Below are 17,221 nucleotides of genomic sequence, written 5' to 3'. Positions count from 1 at the left end.
GAATGCGAAGTTCAAATTTATTCAGACCGTGGTCTTCCACCGGGCCTACCTTACTCCCCATAAACTAGATAAAATGAAACCACAAACACAGCATTGCTGTCCGAGATGTTTATAGGAGGGAGCGAACCTGCTGCATATGTTATGGACATGCCGGAAAGTGCGGGGATTCTGGGACAATGTTAGCACATAGTCGGAGGGGTCACACACCTTGAAACTCAAAACACCGTAGAGGAATGTATTTTAGGCCTACATAAACAGGTGTCCAAACATAAAGTACAATACCGATTTATAGACTTGGCACTTATTTTAGCGATACGTGTCATCACCATGCGATGGAAGTCGCGGGAACCACCCCACTATATTTACCTGGCACACTGAACTACTGCATTGGGGGTAGTGCAGAGAGTGCTGCCTTAAACAGAGAGGAACTTAGAGTATTACGCAAGACTCCAATGGTGTTGGACTTGGGTGTTCTTCTAGAAGCCCTCAAAGCAGTAGACATTAATCAGTCAACCCTTGGACTCACACAGTTGACCGCACAATAGGACGAACATTCCCCGAATGATGCATGACATGAAGCGGCTTTGTATACAACTGCATTAGTATTACAAGAGCCTGCAATGTTCGTAATAATGTATTTATGATTTTCTGAATGTACATGGGATCGGAGGGATGGGGCTGGCGGGTGTTGGGGTTGCGTTTTTTAAGATCATTGTTCATACTTAGTCATAGCAAAGATATTTGCTTCCATGTATGGATATGATATCAGACAGTACTGATGTGGACTATACCACTGTTTATACCGCTTTTATAGGCTATATATGTTAACAGTATCTCTTTGATAGATGTGAACTGAAACAGGGTACTAGGCCCCAATTTGATAGCAGCATAGATATTGATAGATGGCACCCTCAACATGTATATGGCTATATATGATATGCAACATTGTACTGAGATGTCTATGTTCTCTTAAGAAAAATCAATAAAACTATGTTTAAAAAAAATAAAACAAATTGTATACCTGCTCTATTGAAGCTGTTCCAACAGAGTTTACAGTCCAACAATTTGTTTGGCTCTAGCAGGGTTAACGACTATGAATTTAGTTTTCACGCTATTTAGTTCTATTCCCTGCTCCAAAAAGAAAGTATACAAATCATCCACCAACTGCTTTAAACCTCACCATGATTTGGAAATCAGGAGAGTGTTGTCCGCAAAGGGCAGAGTCTGTACTCTCCTGGCACCCACCCTAGAAGCATATCAACCATCTCTGACCAATCTCCTCACAACGTCATTTACATAGAGGGAGAACAGAGTGGAAGCCAGTACACATCTCTGCCTGACTCCTTTCCAGATGCTTATGGGAAGGTTGAACTGCCCCTTATCCACCCATCTGACAAAGGCATAGTTCTCCTCAAGCAACCTCGCCAGAATAGCCAATAAATTAGAAGGCATGCACATCCTATCTAGTATTGTCCAGAGCATGTCCTTAAGAACTACGGTGAAGGCTGCGAGAAGGTCAATGAAGTTGAGAGAGTTGTCTCCTGCTTATCGACACAGTTTTCCAGAAGAGACAGTTGAAGTGGAAGATCTGATCTACTGTACTTATTCCACTCCTGAAAATTGCCTGGACCTCAGATAGTATGTTATTGTCACCTATCCACTCACTCTAAAATGTGATAAAGTATTTGTTTGCAAAAGATCTTCTAAGAGGTGTCGTGAAGACTAATCATATCTGTAGACTGTGCTGGCCCTTCTTGTGAATTGGAATAACTTCTGCCAACCGTCAGGAGGCATTCAAGAAATGGTTCAGATAACATCCCAAGGCAACCAGGTTACGTTTGTAGAGCTCATTTGGGGTATGGCTTGGACTAGGTGCCTTCTTTAGTGACATGGAGCTAATGGCCTCCTCTGGCCACGAAGGGTAACCTCTAGATTTTATGGTCCTTGAGTTTTTCCACCAGCTGGGGATCCACATAAACCCATTCCGGATTATCCAGACAGGAATATTAATTGCTAAAATGGGAAACTCATTCCTTTGATTGTACAATGTATTCCACAGATCTCTGCCCACCATTGGGTCGCAAAGCCAATTTGGCCCAAAATCTTACATTATCCTTTGATGCCAGAGGAAAGGAAAGCTCGTCCCAGAGAGAGTCTTCCCAGTCCTTCTTGCCCATTTCTAATTCTTTCTTTTTTCTGTCATTTTCTGTCATGGGCCAACAATTCTCTTATGTTATTAAAGAAAGACATGGGCTGTTGCCAGAAACAGCCCTTTCTCTTCTGGGGCAAGATTATTCAATAGATCTACGCTGTGTCGCCATAGAGTTCACTGCCTCCACGAGTTCAGGATGTCTCTTGTCTCATCCCCATTTAATGGCCTTGCTTTAATTGGAAAGTTCAACATTTCCTATTTGGGGATGACCCTAGGCTATCAGGGTGTTAGCAAGGGAGCCTAGTCAAGCAAAGGGCATTGTGGTAGCTGTCTACCCTTTTGAGAACTGCCATGTCCTGAAGATACTACCAGTTCTTCAGGCTAATAAAGAAATAGTAAATAAGGCAGTTATTACCAGGCCTGTTGAAGGTATGCTCAGATCAACCGGTGCAATATGCTCCCTGTCACCCCAAAGATCAGTCAGGAAATCATCCAGAATATTCAGCACTTGGGTTCCTACATTCCTCTCTACAACATGATTGTAGAATTTCCGCTTTTAAAATCCACTCTACAGCCAACACATCTGGGGAATTGACAGGGAGGTTACTTGCAGAACATTGCAGAGCTGAATGAATCCTTGTTCCCAAGCCCCCTAAGGAACTGCCTCTAGGGGATGGAACTGCATCGGCGTAAAAGAAAGTATAGCAGCCGTTGGTGATAAGCCCCATGCTTGGTTTTTCCTGATAGAGGCAGATGTCATATTTTCCTATGAGCTGCCCTAGTCAGCATCCCCAGTTTGGTCCCTATCCCAGCTAAATTCTAAAACAGATTTCCTTGGCTTGCTTGGTTGACTGGCTCCTCGTACTGAACACCCATCACCCTCACAGAATCTTCCCTGCCTGCAAGAAGACATCACAAGCCCAGCTACCCACAGATAATCCCACAAATGGATGCCACTAGGCTCACAGTGTTGTGTCCTGCTCTCTCTCTGTAGCTATGTGCCCTTTCGCAGGACAACCTTCAAAGCTGGGCATGAAGGGGGTGAGTTCAGTCAATCGATATCTCCCAGACCGATGTGCCCAGCAAAGTCTTGTGAGCCACGTCTAGGTGCATCCCGTATATTGTAGTTGCCCTTCTATTTAATCGTGATCTGGTTGGGGACTTGACAAGTTCTGCGGGCATCCATAGTCAATAACCCACAATGTGGACTATCAGAAAACCCACAAACTGACCAGACTTTGCGAACATCGAAGCAACATACGATGTAAATGAAGCACCTTGAAGATGAAGGAATATTTCTTATCGTTAGGACACACAACAAATGATTGGAGGTGGGTCATAACAGAACAACCCTGTAGTGGTATAAAAAACCTACATAGGATCCTGTTTGTAACAGAACAAAGATGAATTTACCACTTTTCAACCCACAAATCAGGGCTTAATGATAAAATACCCTGGAATGCAGTTCTAATATAACCAATATGTAGCTCCATCATGTTATCACACTTGGGTCAGACGACATACCCCTGACAATCTTATACTACCTGACATATATATTAAAAGGATGTAAATTATATATCTCAGTTGGACCTATCACTGGGATACTAATAGACAACAGATGTGTTACAACAAAGACAACTGTTTGTGGACAGAAATTAAGTACAAATCCTTTGTTTATTTCTTGAAGACATGAGAAAATTATGTGTCTGTCTCCTTTTACAAATACTGACTTCTTGGAGAATAGATAGTGCTCGCTCCACTCTTTAGAATAAATAGACCTAGGTTTGGCCACGCAACAATGAAGTTATCCAACTTCCCCCAATCAGAATCAATACACTATTGCCATGCCTTTGGCATCATGATATGCCTCCTGCATCATGACACGTGTGCTGGCATGACGCGCCTTTCCTGGAAGACATTTATCTAGCCCTGATCGCTTGCACATGCTAACATGCAGAGCTTGGAGAACACCATTCAGGTCCATATCGGGCGTGACACTGTGATGAATGTGTGACTAGAGGACCCTCTTCTAAATCTCTATGATATAATGAACAACTATGACAAATATTTATCTACAGGACGTGGTGAGCATAACAGAGACCGTAAATTATGGCACAATATCACAACTCATAGAATGCACAAGTACACAAATGTTTGGCAAACACCTGATAATATAAGAGAGATCTAGCTATCACCCCTGAAGAAAGCCATTTGACGCTGAGTGGCATTTGAAACAGGGTTGAAACATGTATACCAAAATGTGAGAGATCATAACTGTCTCCCTCTTCATCCGACCTTGTGATTTTTTTAACCTTACCTAAGGCTCCCATTAATAAATATCACCCTTCCTGGCAGGGATACCTTAAGGCCATTTTAGCATGTTTTGATCCCTGATAAAGAAAAACAAGCTCTGCTGTAATTCAGGTATCGCTCTAAGCATCTTTTGTGGGAACCCTATGATGAAGCATGCCACTAATGAATATTAGTGGATGAGGATTCTTCTACAACAAAATAGAAGCACCCTTTGGCAGATCAAGGGGTCTATCAGGACATAGAGTTAGTCTCTCTCTCATTGGTTATTTAATTTAATTATTTGCCTAATTAGTCAACAAACAAATATGCAAAGGTTTTAATCGGAACATTGGAGTGTTTAAAAATGTAGTTTTATTTCTAAAAGAAAAGTGAAATGCTGTATGCTAGCATATCATTTTGTCTTTTTTGATCCTGCGCCTGCTTTCTTTTTATGGGCATATATCATTGCCTCAATTAAGGCCACAAATCATTCATACTAGATTCATTGTACTTGTGCTGCTCTCACAAATTAAAATATGGATACCAACTTGAGTTTTTTAGCACCCAAATTTAAATTCCTTCTCCTTTATCGAACATTTTAAGCATTTCAATTGTACTTTTTTTCGTATGTATTATCTGCCATTATTTAATTTTCTAAACGGCAGCGGACACCTTAAGTAGGCATTTCAAACCCTTCCAGAACTTTAGACAAAGAATCACTGTTTTTAAGCAATAATATGTCTTGCAGACAGCTGTACTGTTCAGCTAGACCTAAAAATGTTATCAAGTGGGATCAGAGTCGTTAACGCTTTCAAACTATGCTAACTATTGGTTTATAAAGAATCAACAAATTATTTGTCTTACAAATGAGTATCACATGTTTGAACTTAAAATATGAATGTTTAACTTATGTTGCAGAGGAATATGACTTGTTACAACATGAGTTATCACAACGCGTGCCATAACAATGTGGTGGATACAATGACTGCGTTGTTACCACGCGAAGCCATTACAACACAAGTCATTACATCGTCTTGCAGTAGATAGTGTGCTGACATTATAAATGTATAATTTACTATTCCAGCTCCAGCCTATGTATCAGTAGGGAAGGGGTTGGAATAGTAAACTATACTATTTCAAATGTTAGCTCGTAGTTTACTGCAAGTCGATGTAATGACTTTCGTAGTAATGGCATTGCGTGGTAACAACGCAGTCATTGTAACAACCGCGTTGTAAGAGCATTGCGATGTGATGCCAGCGTTGTAATGTCTATTTCCTGTTGTAGAGATCATTGCATAAATTGTTGTCCTTATACACATGGTCATCCAAATGATCAATCATGACCAAAATCCAAAACAATTATAGATGCAAATGAAGTAAAGAGTAAAATATTTAATTGAAGTAAATGCATTTGTAGCACTTACAGTAAGTAGAAAACCGAAGTTAAAATAAGTGGAGTGATTCCGAGTGTGAGCATGCATACAGCTTGGCGGTCGTTTGAGAGCTACCTCCCTACATTAGTGCTTATTCTACCTTGATCTAGACTTCTAATATTCACTCATAGAACATCATATGAAGGGTAGCAAGACCTATGTTCAGTGTTTCTGAATTAATAAACATGTTTCTAAGCTTCAGTTTAATGTGCATGTGCATATAACTCACATCAAGTATATCATATATTGTGTAGTGAAATTATTGTTCATTTAAATTTGAAAATTGTGTTTTGCCTCTCAAAGTATTTGATGTATATTGTTATTCTTAATTAGAGTTCATTGAAATGTAAGACATCCTTATGTAACTGACCAACAAACAACAACTGGTGACTTTCTTCAAGCATTTTCAAGAATTTTAATTTTTCCACATTTTGTCGAGCATTACTGTATAGTTTATCTATTTTACAAAAAGATAGCTGAATGTTTGAACTGAGATCCAGTCGGATAAAAAAATGACCATTTTCATACAAGCAGAGTTTGAGACATTAGGGTTGTGAAATACATGACTGGTTAATTGAGCACACATTTCATGTTTGTGTAAGGCAACTCCCTTGTACTTCTGTTTTGAAAAATCTGCATCAAATTTCAAACTGCTAGTGTTAGTTAAGATTGCTAAGTAATTTGTTTGAAAATCTGGTAAACACCTGTTGCAAAATAGATTGAATGTGATCATCCTGTAATAAAAGTATTGTGAACTTTTGCATGTTTTGAAGTTGGAAAAAGCATATTAACAACAATTGTGTCACTTTTTCACAACAACTACACACTTAAATAGGTTCTAAAACATTGCTATCTCAATGTGAATAATATAGTTTATGTTGCAACCCTGAAAGTTGTGTTGCCTTATGTTTTCATTACAATTCATCAAATACATTAAAACAATGAACAAGGACAGTCTTAAGGTATGGCATATCACCTTGATTTAAGCAATTATATGACACCTGTCTTTTTTTCTTTACACCAGATGTGTTAAATCAATCATCATGAAGATGCTAAAGCATTGACGCAAGAGGGAAGCCAGATACGATTTCTTAATGTGGGTAAGTAATCAAACTTATTATAGTGAGGAATACTTAAATGGGAATTGTGTGTCTAAAATTGCAGTGATATTTTTCAAAATAAATTGTCATATATTTCACTCTATCTTCGCACACCCTTTCCCCATCCACCATCCACCCCTCCACTCTTCACTCTGTTCGATCATCCGGTATTGTCTCTAAAAATTATCCATTTGTCCTCAGGCTGGTCAATATTTCCACATATCCTAAATAGGCTTTCCATCCATTCTAAGTTGTCTTCCATTACCAGGGGAAACCTCTAGGTTAAGCTTTAAAATTGTTATGATCTTTTCTATCAGATAGGAGCCAAATGGTGGCCAAATGGTAGCCTTTGGCCCGTACACCTCTGAACCATTTACTCTGCCTTTTGGTGTTCCACAGGGATCTGCTCTCAATTCTACATTGTTTAATGTCTATGTGAAACTGCTGGTGGCAATGATAAAGTCGTTTGGTTTGGAACTCACCTCCGGTGTAGACGATACTCAGATAGTGATAGCTATGTACGTTCCCCATAACTTGGGGGATGGTAATTTCCATGACTACATGACAGAAACTGGAAAATGGATGGGCCAAAACTGTCTCCATCTTAATGCTGGGAAAATGTAAGTGATTCTGTTTGGGAATAACCCATCCCTATGGCCTCCTGCCTTGTGGCCTGAGGAAATGGGCCAACTTCTGTGAAAAAGGCTAAAAATCTAGGAGTAGTAATTTACAATAGACTCACCTTCAGAGTACAAGTAAATGCTGTCACTTTCTCAGCCTTCTTTATAGTTAGGATGCTTAAAAAGATCCTTTCTTTCATCCCCTTAAATCCTCGGAAAACTGTAATGTCAACTCTGGTGCTTGTCAAACTGGATTACTGCAATGTTGTCTTCCTGATATGCAGCATCAGCATCTATAGGCTTCAGGTAGTACAGAATACATACTGCAGCCAGAATATTAAAGCAGACACCTAAACATTCTTCAAACTCAAAGGTTATCAATAAATTTCACTGGTTGCCAGTTAGACAGCGTGTGAAATCTAAGGTACTATGCCTGACCCATAGGACCCTCATGGCAGTGGTCCTGTTTTTCTGCAGAACTCCTTTAAATAGTATAGACAAAGAAGAATGCTCCGATTCATAGCCACCAATAAATTATAGACCAACAGATTTAGTCTCTCAAACTGAGTTGAAGAAGCTTGGTCATATCAACAGCTAAAGAGTGGACCCTTCTTCCTCTCCAAATCAGAACCATGCTCTCGTCAGGAAGGCTGTTGGAAACATAGCTATTTGCAAATCAAGGAACTCATCAGGCATCATATCAGATCACTATGAGCTTAGCACCTTGACACCCACGGGTATTGGTTGTGCTCTAGAAGCATTTATAACATACCCTCATAGACCACCCACTCCACAATCCTGCACTAATCCATATCATGTTTACATGTCTCTAGGTCTGGGGCCTTCCTGGCTCCCCATAGCTTTGCAATATTTATTTTAGCCACTACCAGACCCACTGTCATCCATGTCTGCTGCGCCCTGTTGATGTCTGTATCTCCCCAAATATTTAGAAACATTGCTTTGTGAAGACACTTTTGCCCTCACCTCCTATCTCATGCAGGAACTACACAACCACCATCCCGTATTCCTGCAGTACTGGGCAATCCCAGAGGACATGAAAAAAGTACCTGTCTGTCCGCAGTCATAGAGACAATTTGTGTCTCCTGTCCTGACCATATTTATCATTGTCGTTCCGGCATAATAGGAGCAATGAATGATCTGTAGCTGGGTTAGTCTAAACTCTGAGCATATGGCCCGCTACTCCCACTCTCCATTCTCTAAGCCTCCCACCTCCTGCTCCTACTGCTCCCTTAACTGTTTCAAGACATCTTGAATATTATTGAGAAGTTTCTTATAGGACAGTGACATGGCCTTTCGGAGCATAAATTTGTCCAACAGTCTATTCCTTAGCTGTGAAAATTCCGGGTGGTCTGTCCCCCTTGGTAAAACCACTCTAAGCACATATCAGATGTGCATATATCTATACTTTTTGAATGATGATAATTAGTATTTCCACTGCAGTTCAGGCCAGGGGATGATGTTTTGCCTTTTTCCTTCCACTTTTTATTGAATTTATTTATGTTGGCCTTAGGGCTCTGTGCACTTTACCACTACTAACCAGTGTGAATGTGCTTGTGCTCTCTCATTTAAACATGATTGTAGAGACATGTACCATATACTCAGGATCTATAAATTACAAGCTACCAGTGGGCCAGCAGCACTTATAGTGCCACCCACTTAAGAAGCATCTTAAACCATGTCCCAGGGCTGCCACTGCAGGCTGAGTGCAGTTTTAACTGCTATATCGACTTGGCATTAAAACCCCCTGGCCAAGCCTTCCTCTCCCTTTTAAGTACATATACGTCACCCCTAAGGTAGGACCTAAGTAGCCCATAGGACAGGGTGCTGTGTAACTAAAAGGTTAGACGGGTACTTTTAAGTTTTACAAGTCCTGGTAGTAAAAAACTCCTAATTTCATTTTTCACTACTGTGACACCTACCCCTCTCATAGGATAACATTGGAAATTCCTTATCACATTTATTAGACTCATTTCCAAATAGGAGCAGGTTGTTATATCATGTTTGGTGTCTTTTGACGTGTAATGAAAAGCCCTATTAATTGATAAAGTTGTTTTTTTGATCACAATTTAAAAATATCCTCTTTTAGGAAGTTGCCAATTTTTTGCCCTTAACCCTTTTGTGAAAAAAGCCTGGCCTGGGTCACATGACTGGGTGTAACTGACAGTCTTGGTGAATTCCTCCCAGACAGTCATACAGTAGAGGGATTAGGTGTGCCTAAATGGGCCATCTGATGGCGGGATGAAGAGGCGGAGCAGAGTCCAGCTCCTCTTGCCATTGAATAGCCTGTACTCTACCTTCACACAAAGAGCCTAACTACCTCAAATTGTCACTTTGGTCAACTTGGAGCCAGGGCAGTGGAGGCAGGAAATTCTATGCATTATAAAACCACTGTCTAGAAGCCTCTCCCACCTTACAGAACCAGGGCACCAAGGTGTGAAACAGGGACATCAGACAACATCTCTTCAGTACACGTATGGGCCTGTGGATACTCTGCCATGAAGAAGGACCACTGGTTGGTTGATTGCTTTATTTCGATATGCATATATCATAAAAGCATTACAAAGAATAAAACAGCATGTCGAAAAATGTGACTGTACATTAAGAATAAAAAGAATAAAAGCACAATTGATTAGAATAAATTAGCTAAGACAGAATTAAATTGATATGGACAGTCTTTTTAGTCGAATCAACCAAGCCCATTTTAAAAACTTGGAAACGGCACAGACAATGGGAGGGGCTGTATTGGTTAATAGAATCCGGAGGGCGACCGTATGCTGGCGAGTGCCCAGTTCTCTGCAAATTGGTTTAAGCCATCGTGATCTAGGGCGCCCATAGTCCGGACATTCGAAAAGAAAATGTGGCACAGTCTCTGGTTTGTCAGAACATAGGGCACAATGGCGTGATGCTGGCTGGGACTTGTTCCACCTGGAGCAAAGGTCGGCAAGGGGTAGGGTTCCTAATCGAAATTTAATGTACGAAGACCGGTCCATGGCGATGGTAATTAAATCCATGTAGGGCTCGAAGGCAACAACATCTTTTATTAACAAAAAAGCTGCGGTGGCATTGCAGTGCTGCTGGTTGCTGATGCGCTTCGCCAAGACCCATTCCCAATATAGTTTTTTTAGGGACTCCTTTGGGGGGGCGGAGTGGCTGAGCCAACAGGATTCCAGACCTAGATCCCCTAGAAGTTGTTTGATGTCCCTAAGCCATTTAATCTTCTGCCAACCAACAGAGCGCATCACCTCTGCTAACCCGTCAGCGTAGGATTTTAACTCCGGAACCCTCCACAGGCGAGCCCAAAGCAAGAGAGGGTGAAGGCGTGCCTGGTCCCCAATTGCTTTGCAGCCTACATCCATTAAGACCGGGACTGTCGGGGTACTCATCGGGATGGCAAGGAGGTCTTTAATGAATTTGTTCTCGGCCTTGCTCAGAGATTCCAATTTACCTAGGCCCCACAGTTTGGCTCCGTAAAGTGACGCGGATACAGCTCGGGCTTTGTAAATATCTATTAATGGAGCAACACATTGTTTGGTTGAATTGCTGTACTCCTTGAGGAGGGCCCCCCCCACCCTTTTATGACCGATTGTCATTTTGTTGATGTGGGCGGACCAGCTCATCGCATCACTTAAGCGGATTCCCAGGTAGTCAAATTCTGCCACTCTTTCAAGGGGGGTGGAGTTCAAAATGTGGGGACGGCCAAGTTTACGAGGGGGGTGAATGACTAAATACTTGGTTTTGTCCACATTGATGACTAATCCTCTGATGGTGCAAAAGTCCTGGAAGCGGTTCAGGAGTTTCTGGAGTCCTTGGGGGGTTTTCGAAATGAGGAGGGTGTCATCGGCGAACAGCAGTGTTGGAATTTTTACGCCTCCCAAAGTGGGGGCGTCTGCTGGTTCGCCGAGCAGGTGCTCTACCACCCCATTGATGTAGAGGGAAAATAGGGTGGGAGCCAGAACACAGCCCTGCCGCACTCCCCTCTCGACCCTGATCTTTTCGGTCTTTTCCCCATTCAGACCCCATCTAACCTGGGCATAGGTGGCATTATGCAATTTAATGAGAAGGTTTAAGATGTACGGGGGCATCCCTAGACCATACAACACCCTCCAGAGTTCCTCCCTGGGAACCAGGTCAAAGGCAGTCTTCAGATCTATAACGGCCAGGTAAAGACTGCCTTTGCCTAGCTCCACCACCTTCCAGTACAATAACAGGAGCCTGAACACTTGTTCAATAGTTCCGGTTCCTGAACGAAACCCGGCTTGCATGTCAGACAGAATGTGGTTGTCATCCACCCATTGTAAGATCCTCCCCAAAATAGCTTTCCCCGCCAGTTTCTGACTCGAGTCTATTAGGCTTATGGGCCTATAGTTCCCAGGTAAGTCCCGGCAGCCCTTTTTGAAAATTGGGACTACCACGGCCCCTTTCCAGGAGTCTGGCACAGATCCTCCCTCGATGATTGCGTTAAGAAGGGCCGAGATCAGTACCCCCCATTCTTTTGAGTAGGCTCAGAGAATGTCTCCTGGGAGACCGTCCGGGCCAGCTGCTTTTAATGGCACCAGGGTTTTAATCTGCTTTGTGACATCCTGTACAGAAAACAAGTCCAGGTCTCTATCTAAGGTGTATGGCGGAAGGATGAAGGGATCATTAAGTGGGCCTTCGATGGCGGAATAGAGTGTTTGAAAGTGGGTAAACTATGTCTGGGCATTAATGCTGCAGGTCCTCAGTGTATCCTCGGGACGATTCCTATTTCCCAAAAGCCTTTAGCATCTTTCCCTTGGCTGGCTGCCAAAAGGTCCTGCCAGTAGATGTCCTCCCACTCCTTCTTAGCATTTTTTTGGCAGAGGGAATAGTGCCTTCTAGCCGCCCTGGTCCTAATGGGTATTTTATATTTAACTGCTTCAATAAGGAGTGACTTTGCCTCCCTGCACTTCTGGTTAAACCAGCCCTGTCTAGCCCGTGTACGGGGTTTCCTTCTGTTGGTACTAGCTGGGACTACGAAAAGGTCACTGATAGCCTGAGTTAGGGTGCAGAACCTAATAGTCACCTCCAACAACCCATCCTCGCAGGAGTCCAGGTTATCTAAAGCTGTGGTAAGAAGCTGCCTTATGGCAGTGGTTTTCTCCTCTGAGAGCGACAGCTTTGCCCACTTTAATCGTCGTCCACAGTTGGAGACTGCTGTCAAATCCGGGGCGAGATTGCAAGCGGTTTTACTCTCAGTGCCAGATAACCACCTATGGGACAATGTGAGCGAGAGGAGATTGTGATCACTCTCCACGGAAGGCAAGATCACCATATCATTTACCATGCTCCACAAATTTACGTCAAGAAGAAAATAATCAATTCTTGACGTATGTCCAGGCCTGTTGTAAGTATGGGCTCCTGCTTTATCAGAACCAGTCCTGCCATTAGCGGCCCTCAGACCAAACTCCATAGTTATGGAGTTAATCTGGAGGGCCACTTCTGTCCACTTTTTGATTGGGCTGAGTTCTAAGGACGGTATCCCCCACCTATTGTCGTGTTCCTCTTGATCTTGTAAAATTTCGGGGCCCAGGGGCTCAAAGGTGCAATTAAAATCGCCCGCCACCAGAGTGCAATGCTTGTGTGGTGACGAACGAAGCAGGGCTTCCAGGCAAGCTATAACTGGGGATTCTCTACCCCCCTTCGTGCCTCGGGCATAAATATTGAAGATGTTTAGAATGACTCGACCCTGAGGGTTTTTCAGGGAAATGTTGAGGAGGTCCGGGCATTAAGTATCCCGCTCCACCACCCTACAGTTAAGTTCAGAAGTCACCCAGATGAGGAGGCCGCCTGAAGGGCGACCCCTACCAGTTTCTGAGTGGACAGCTGGTAAATAGTGGGTAGAGTATCCTGCCTTGTGTAGGGGCTCCTTGCTCCAGGTTTCCTGGAACAGGCATATGGAGTATTGCTCCACAAGCGAGTTCCAGTCGGGCAATGCCAGCTTTCTCTCGAGGCCTGCTACGTTCCAGCTGAAAACCCTAATGAGTGGGTCCGCCACAGCCGCAATGCTACAGGTCTCGGCAGGAGCAAATAAGTCCACAACACCCGCAGCTGGAGAGCCAACTGAAGGGTCAAGTGGTGCCCTCACCTCCCCTGGTACCCCTGAAGTCTCGACAATGACCTGATCTTCTGATGTGACCGGAGGGCTATAAATTTTGGCAGAAAGGGGGGACTCGACACCGGGAATCCAAGTCACCAAGGTCTCCTCAGGAGCGTCACGAAGTCAGCAGCCCCAGAAGCCCCAGTTCGGTAGTGGTGGAACTGTATGCGACTGCGGTACAGTAGTTCCTGGGAAAAATTGGCCATGGTCGTTGTTTTGGAGAAGGGGCCCGGTATGGATGAAAGGGATAATCGAGACCGGCCGCGGGTAGAAGAATAATAGATCAACTGTATCAACACCTGCGCCGGCCACGGGTCGCTCTTGGTAGCATATTGAATGGGCAGCTCTTGTGTCTTGGAAATTGACCACCACACAGTCACCCTCAAAAGGTTTTTTCCCGTGTCCGATCCAGCCCACACTACGTACGCCAAGAATCAGGCCATCCACGACCAATGGAAGGGGTCTATTGGTTTTCAGCCAGTGGATGACCTTGTTCTTTAGCGCCTGGTGAGTTTCCTTCTGAGTATCTTTTAGGGGGGGAACTTTGGTAAGGACAACAACATACGGGTGGCACTCAGGGGGGAGGTTAACCGGGGGGCACTTACGTGTCGGTTTCTGCGGAATGGCCACTGGGGAGGGATTTTTAGGCGGAGAGGTGGTGGGTTTAGTCTTAGAGGTTATGGCTACTCCGCTGGCTTTAGCGAGTGGAGCAGCCAGGGATTGAGAGTTTGAACCAGTCCCTCCCTTCTGTTGCTTCTTATGGGCAGGATTAAGCACGGGAATTATCACTGCTGGGGAGGGAGTAGCATGCACTTGAGCAGCATGAGTGGAAACACTCGGCCTTGCCTGCCTCGCACCGGCCTGGGAAGCTGGAGTAGGAGCATTCCCGGTAGCTAGTGGATTAGCTGGCAGTGTCGACTGATCTCCCAATGGTTGGCTCACTGAAACCCCTTTTCCAGCATTCCTGTCTGTGTTGTCCTCACTAAGCTTTGGCTGAAGTTTAAACAAGGTTTTCAGGGAGAAAAAATTGTCCCTGGTAACCTGTTCAAATCTGTAAAGCCTATCCCCCAGACTCTTAACTTGGTCAATGAGTGGTACAAGCAGAGACTTTACCAGTTTCTCGAGGAGCTCGAGTGAGGGGCCCTCGTTTACTGGAACAAGTATTGCCGGGACCAAGGGGGGAGGTTGCAGGGTGTCGGCTGCAAGCTGTGGGGGGATGGGGTTCCCAGGTGATTCAGGCCCTCCGGAGTCTGAGTGTGTAGGACCCCTTTGGGGCTGGGTCCTAGGACGCTTATAGAGCGTGGAGTAGCAACCCTTCCGAATGCTGGTCGCCCTTTTCCTTTTCCTATGCACCCGGGTAGATCGAATCTGGGACAGTGGTTTTAGGTCGGGTGTAGGAACGTTAGAACCGGATTGAGACATGATGCCGGGAGAGCTGACTATGGGATGAGCGGGGCGGGACTCTGCTACCACAGTACAAGGACTGGTGGGGAGAGAATCAGATATCAGACTTTCTATCCTGTCTATTCCAGCCTCTAGCGCTACAATATGTGGCTCCCCAGAGAGGGTCCCAGGCGGAGGTGCGGTGGAGATGGAGGAAGTTGGGGACAAAACATGTGCCGCAGCTCCCAGGGAAGAGCGTTTGGAAGGGAGGAAGTCTAGTGAGAGGCGGCGTTCCGTCATTGCAATCTCCTTTTCAATGACGGCGGCCACCCTGGTAATGAATTTGTCCATAGTGCCAATCATCGTAGTACCCCCTGAGGCATTTTCTCCGCCGCCCCTCAGAGCTTTGCCAGAGCGGGTTGACATGCTGGCTTCGGGACCCACAGATAAACTCCGAGGTCTTAGACCAGAGGCAATAGATGTAAAGGGGGTGGCCCAGCGATTAACTTTTAGGTGCTAGCTTTTACTAAAAGCATTACAAATTCATCACTCCTGTTCTACTGATTGGATTTTTGCCATTGTGTGGTGTCTAATTATTTATTAAAATTTAGACAATCTTTCTAAATTGGTGTGGTTTTTTTCTTGTGTGGAATTCTCACTTTATTGCTGTTTGTGTGCTTCATAAATACTTTACACATTGCCTCTAAGTTAAGCCTAACTGCTTTTTGTGCCTAGCTACCCAGGGTTAAGCACAGTTTAGTGCCTTTTACTGGTTCGCCCTGCAATGGATTGTGGTTGTTGTTTGACCAGGCTCACATCCCAGGCAACCAACATCCCTATTTCCCACACTCGGCTATACCTTACATGGGTACAGAGTGTTCACTGTGCCTTCTAGGCTATCTAATGCAATATGAGGATCCTTTTTCTACCCGTTGTTTCTTTTGAACAGCTGCACTAATTGAGTTCATCCATCCATCTTTCCTTGGCGGGAATCTTCTTCCCATCAGGTCACCAATTTTCTCCGGGCAGCGAATACTCACAGGCAGTCCATTGCTTCCCTGAACGGGCAGAGTTATTTTGCTTTGCCTTTCTACTGCCACATTTTGTAAATGTACCTATCAATTGCCTATACTCTCATACAGATTAAGGCTACACACTCTTCTGCTTCTAATCTTCCACCTACTGATTGTCAAGTTTGTGTACCTGGACTAATATCTTTGCAACCATTCAAATATTTTGGCAAGGATTCTCCGCCCGGGGACTCAGGCCTTTGAAAACCCTCCAAGTTTACTCCAAATGCCAGGATGGTACCACCAGAGGTGCTGACCTTTAAAAAAGCAGTATGGAAAGAAATCAATGGAAAACAAAAAAAAGACATATTTCTCCAATACATCTAGATTGGAATCCGAGGCTATAAAAACCTGGGCATCAGACCCATCCATCACCATCAAAGAAGCGGACAAGTGAGGGGCCATCGTAATCATGTCCAGCTCAGATTATAGAACAGTATGTCTATATCAACTCAGTAACACCCGCTACTATAACCACCTCACTGAGGACCTGACACCAGGTCTCTCCACATGCATCAAACTGATGGTGACCGCAGCGCTTAATCAGGGGTAGATCACAAAGCATGAAGCGGGCTTCCTGATCAATGACTCCTCCAAAATGCCCTAGTTCTACGCCCCCCCTAAAATCCACAAGAGGGTCCAACCCCACCCCCTCCCCGGGAGACTCGTAGTTTCAAGCATAGGGTCAGTCCTGGAACCACCCTCAAAGTTCTGCAACCATTTCTTCCAAACCCCTGGTCCAAAACACACCCAGCAGGACACCAGGGATATCCTCAATTTAATTGAGACCAGCAACCAAGAGGGGATCCATCCTGACATCCTCATATCATTGGCTTTACATACAAATATACCTCAACTGGCCACACTTGAGGTGGTGGAGGAAATCCTTCGCAATACTACCTAGACAACTAGAATGCACATAAGCTTCATTATTGAGTGTGCACGCATTGCTCTAACTGAAATTTATTTTCAGTTTGAAGAGAAAATCTACCATCAGACCCAAGGTACATCCATGGGGAGTACCTTTGCCCCAAG

At 44.1% G+C, this 17,221-nt stretch overlaps 1 long non-coding RNA gene across 1 annotated transcript in view; it reads left to right on the top strand.

Annotated features, from left to right (window-relative positions):
* LOC147708539 (uncharacterized) overlaps positions 1–17,221 on the top strand; it is a 143,399-nt gene that overhangs the window by 112,354 nt on the left and 13,824 nt on the right. The window contains exon 2 of the long non-coding RNA XR_015296646.1: positions 6,902–6,977. This is a non-coding gene — a long non-coding RNA (uncharacterized LOC147708539). The remainder of the gene's footprint in view (positions 1–6,901; positions 6,978–17,221) is intronic.

The sequence above is a fragment of the Lissotriton vulgaris genome, chromosome 6, assembly GCF_964263255.1.
Source record: "Lissotriton vulgaris chromosome 6, aLisVul1.2, whole genome shotgun sequence".
NCBI classification, from domain to species: domain Eukaryota; kingdom Metazoa; phylum Chordata; class Amphibia; order Caudata; family Salamandridae; genus Lissotriton; species Lissotriton vulgaris.
This window is presented reverse-complemented; position numbering and strand designations above follow the sequence as displayed.